This window comes from Pteropus vampyrus, unplaced genomic scaffold, assembly GCF_000151845.1.
Source record: "Pteropus vampyrus isolate Shadow unplaced genomic scaffold, Pvam_2.0 Scaffold279, whole genome shotgun sequence".
NCBI lineage: Eukaryota > Metazoa > Chordata > Mammalia > Chiroptera > Pteropodidae > Pteropus > Pteropus vampyrus.
This window is the reverse complement of record NW_011889060.1, coordinates 1,176,032-1,181,339: the sequence shown is the minus strand read 5'-3', so window position 1 is coordinate 1,181,339 and position 5,308 is coordinate 1,176,032. Positions and strand designations below refer to the sequence as shown.

At 51.3% G+C, this 5,308-nt stretch overlaps 1 pseudogene; it reads right to left on the bottom strand.

Annotated features, from left to right (window-relative positions):
• Positions 1-2,634: 2,634 nt before the first annotated feature.
• LOC111729759 lies at positions 2,635-2,753 on the bottom strand (annotated as a pseudogene).
• Positions 2,754-5,308: the final 2,555 nt, after the last annotated feature.

Below are 5,308 nucleotides of genomic sequence, written 5' to 3'. Positions count from 1 at the left end.
GCTGAAAAGAGAAAGCACATGCAGGAAGTGCCTGAGCAAACGCGAATCACAGTCCCTGAGCAGTGGCACCGGAACGGCAAGGAGCTGGTGTGGGGTGGGGGTGACTGGGGTGGGGGTGACACGAGCGAAGCACCACCAGGGACGGTGTGTGGGCCACGAGCAACCCCCCGCTGCTCTGTCTGCTACCCAAACGCTCGCTCGGTGCACGAAGAAAAGCGACCACCAGCTTCGTGCCCGTGGAGAGCCAGGCCCACCCGCTCCCGCCGCTGCCTGTCAGAATCACGGACGTGCCCTAAAACGCTGGGCTTTCTCGAACGTGCCGCTCAGTGTCTCCACCCTCCGCTCTTGGTGTCGCGGCTTTGCTTACACAGCCTGATTGTGCTCCTACTGCTTATAAAATTCGAAGGAACATCAGACTCCAGAAGAAGAAAGGAAGACTGGACGAAAGCAGAGAGCCAGCTTCCTACAGATGAATTTGATTCGGAACGAGAAGGGTAAAGTGACGATGGAAGGAACACGATACAGGATTGTAATTCCTCATGAAAGCAGCACCGACAAGTTAACACGAAGTGCACTTGCAGTAACGATTTTCATACTGCATTTCCAGACCATGGAAACGGCGCCTTAGTTCACTGATGGCTCCTGCAAGACCTTTGTTTTAAAGCAAGATAGGGCGCATGCTGGCATATAAACACACACACGCACGCACATGCACGCACACACGCACGCACGCACGCACACACGGTCATGGGAGGACAGAATGAGTTAACACGTGAAAACTGCTTACTCCGAAGTGTTGAACGTCAGGTACTATTTTAATCAATTAATGCTGGTCAGCACCCGATCTTAGCAAACCAAGATTCGAGCTGGTGACCTCCCAGACACAAACAGTGTGTGACCAGGACTGGAGGCTTCTAAGGAAGCCTCTAAGGAAGCCTTCACTCCCCACTTCTTTCTCTATCCAAACTTCATAGTGACCTTGGAGCTGCTCGCTGCTCCTTCATGGAGGTCCTGACAACTCCTGCCTCCAGTGAAAGGAGAGGGAGTTCAGGGAGGGACAGCTGCAGGGCGAGAAGGAACCCCGGTTTTTCAGGGTGAAGGCCGCGTCAGCCCTAAGACAGCTCCTCCTACTGACCACACGACCGACTGAGGGAGCCTCTGCCAAGTGCAGGTTTCCAGGCAGAGCCAATAAAACCGCCTTTCAGTTTAGATGGGTCGTTGGGGTGCCACACCGAGAGACGTGTGGAACGCAGACCTTGTGGGCAAGATATATGTAACATGTATCGCGCACATAAATGCATCAAGACATTTCTAAACTGTCATGAGATGAGGAATTTTATTTAGCAACTAACTCCAAGCACATACATACCTACACAGACGTGTGTGTAAGTGTATAGGTGTGCATATGTACCTATGCGTGTGTGTGTATACGCGTATGTGTACATACGTATACACACATACGCATAAAGGAAGGGACCTCTCAGGGTCCAGCTTGTCCCTTTATAACTGGCAGTTCCTCCGTGAAGTGTGGGCCTCGGGTGTCCACACGGAGGACTACGGAGCAAAAATGTGGGACACTCTGGACGGAAGCAAAAGTAGACACATCAGGTCTGTGGCTCAGAACCTTTGTTGACGTTCTTTCCCTCCGCTGAAGGCAGAAAAAACAATGGGCAGAAACGGTGGAAAACTCTGATTATGCTGTATTATGAGACAGGCTTTCAAAATCGTGCTTAGAAAGTCAGGTTTTAAAACCAGAGAACTGACATCCAACCACTAAACCTGAATCAGAAGGGCTCGGTTCTCAAGAGTCTGTCCCCAAAGCAGGGTGACCCTCACACAACACTCTACGACCATGGCTCCCAAATGCGGGGCCCAGCCCTGACTCTCCTGCCAGAGCGGCCATGCAACCCCAGCCACGCGCCCCAGGACTGCACGTACATGCCAGCCTAGAAGCCACCGGCCCACAAGTCATCCGCCCCCCGCCATGTCCCTCACGTATAGATACAACCACAGCTCCAGTCGCACAAACACAAAACCTCCGATGGACAGTTTTCCCCGACCCTCAGTGTCCAGGCACAGGATGGACTCGACACAGGGCATTCGCGACTGCCTCAGGGCAGTGGAGATCCCAGCTGATATGACACTCAAACGTGCGCTAGACCCACACAAGTCGACGAGTGGAGACAGGCTGAGGCAAGGGCACCCGTTTGAAGCGAGTTATGTAAAAAGGGGGCAGCGGGCTGACGAACGCAGTGACCTCATGGTGAACCCGGCCGAGTTTGCAGCAGCCTCTCCACGTCCCCACCACTGCCACGCCCTCCCCCCACGGGCCCATGCTGCTCTTCCTGGTCCCACGGGGTCACACAGGTCAGGGCAGCATCCGCTGATAAAACAGAACATGAGCTACGCGTGTCATTTTAATTCTCATAACATTAAAAAACAGAAAAAGGTGAAGTTGCTTTTAACCATACTTTCATATAGTCTGGTCTGTCCATCTGGTCTGCCCAAAGTATTATCATTTCCAATGGAACACCTTTTTTTTTTTTTTTTTTTTTTTAGGCGAGGCGACCCTTGGTTGACCTCACAGATTGCAAGGACCTTGTCATCTTACAATCCCTTAGTTCTTATTTTTTACGCCTACAGCACCTGGTCTTCCTAGGTGGTCTCCCATCCAAGTACTAGCCAGGCCCCACCTTGCTTGGCTTCTGAGATCAGACGGGATCAGGCTTGTTCAGGGCAGCAGGGCCGTAGAGTGGAACGCTCTTAATGGGACGTTTTGCACTCCGTGTGGCGCCCTGGCTCTAAGACCCGCTGTATCACACGCGGGCACATCAGTTCCCGGAGGTCTCCTGGGGCCCTGCCCGCTCTCGCCACCTGCACCGCGGACACTGTCCGCCACAAGTACGCGCCAGTTAAAAGTGCCAGGACCTTCCTTCACCCTCGGCCTGGCGCCCCCCTCCACCCCGCCGTCATCCCGGTAATCCTGTCCGCCCGCCCAGCGTCCATGCGGCGCAGGGGACACGGCTACAATGGCCCCTCGCGGAGGCCACGCGGCCGGGCGGGCACGGGGCGCAGGGCGGGGCGCGGGGTGCGGGGCGGGGCGCGGGGCGGGGCGCGGGGCGGGGCGCCGATGTGAACCGGAGGCGAAGGCCAGCCCCGACCCACCACCAAGATAAACACCTGTCTCCAAATACGCCTCGCGCTTGCAGCAGGCTGCTCCGAAGGGAAGACGACACCCCAGAGACCCTCCGACCCGCCCCCGCCGGTGGCCTGTGGGTGGAAACACTGAAAAGCCAGCTGCCCGGTGCCGCCAGTCACGCCTCGCGCCTCCCGTCTCCGCTCCTTGGTCATAGGAGTCCCCTCACCTGACCCTGCCCCGCCATGCACTCTCCTCCCAAGCAGGGCAGCCCACCCCCACCCGTGGGAAGTCGGGGTCCCCAACTCCAGACCTGCAGAGCTGCGGGTGGCCGCGTGCCCTCGCGGGGCCCTCGGGTCGGGGGCTCCAGCTCTGCTCAGGTCGGCATGCCAGAGAAAAACATGAAACATGCAAAAGTAAAATGTTACTGCAAATGTAGGGTGTGGAACCACATCCCAGGGGCTTCACTGGACAGACACGATGTCCTTAACGGTGGGTGACGAGTGTCTAATAATAAGGGAGCAGCGAACACAGTTAGAAATTGAGGGTGAGAATAAGGGAAAATGGTTACTAACATCATGCCATTCTCTACGTGCATTTCAATTTCAAGTACAAGTTTTTAAGAAAAACGTCCTATGAAAAGCAATGGTCAGGGAAAACTGTGGCAGCCTGACGCCGCCTGGCCACTGCCTGCTCTGGCCAGTTCGCTCATGACCGCCCCGCACCTCAAGGACTCTCCACTGGCATGTTTTCTAGTAGCGTGCCAACCAACCAATGCTCTTCCTTATCTCTGTAGCTGCGTAGGAGTGACAAGACTGTATAAAACCCCCCTTATGTCACAGTCGGGGCTCAGCCTTTGGATAGGAATCCGCTGAGCCAGTGCCAGCATCCGATAATCGCCGGGCATCGATAATAAACGCTGCCTCCTGCTCACAGCCTCCGCGTCCCGTCTCTCTGTTCGAGAATCCCGCAACGAAACCAGTATTAAAGTGAAAAATAATAAAGCTAAACATGTTCCTTGAGAAATGGCCTAATAAAAATAAGCTCAAGTAAATAACTCTGAAAATACATCATAAAAAAAATGTCCAAACACTTGCCTCACAGTATTTTATAGAGGAAAAAAAGATGGACTTTGCCAGAATATTGAAGGAAATTATTTACTCCCAATAATTCATTTATGTTTTTAAAAACTGTGAAAGGCAATAAAGAGCATCATCGAGGATTTTTCTTGGGAAATACTTCTCTTTTACATTAAGTGTTGCATAAACATTCCTGATTTTTGGACGACTTGCAGCCATCTGGATGACAGACATTAATGATTACGTCCAGCACAAAAGTCCACTCTGTACCCATCATACAAGCTCTAACTATCCCACTTACTCTGCCTGATTTGAAATACTAGAGACAAATAATTTTAACAATTATTAAATCCCTTAAAAAGTAAATGTATGGATCAGTACACATGAGAAAATTACCCTTTCGAAATCTCTCCCCTCAAATTCTATTACAAAATGTCTGAGTGCTTTTCTTTATTCTCCCCGCCGCCCCCCACCACCACTTTCCCTTATCACAAAATACAGCCGAGTTACCAGAAAACGATCCATAACTGTGATAAGCTGCAATTTACCACATAGATTTTCCTAGGGCCTAGTATACAGTCACCAAGACTCCTCCAGAGCAACTTACAGAGAGCAGACTTTAATTCCATTTTTAAAACTTAGCAGCTCCAGATCATCATGTGCTGAGGAGCCATTTGCCCCCATCCATCATCAAACTTCTCTTACTTCAATAAGCTCCTTTGAGAAGAGGGCGCTTTTCCTGGACCTGCTACAGTCATGCCACACTTTTAAGAGACACGAGAGATTTTGTTGCCATTACCACGTCTCTGTTGTATTTTTTCTCTAGTGGCTCCCCTAGGAGCGGGTTGGAGGAAAAGGTCAGTTAAAGGCAATTATACAGGGAGATTCTAAAAACAGTAACAGGAAACACATTTTATACATTAAAACCCAGAAAACAGTCAGTGAAACCCCTTAAGCACAAAGTAAAAATGGAGTTCGGTGAACAAGAATTCATTCAAGCGTTTTCTTCAACCATAACAGAGCAGGGCCTTTCTTAAATTCCCACGCCCAAACCCATTTTGTTTTTTGTGTTTCTTTTTTTTTTCTTTATTTA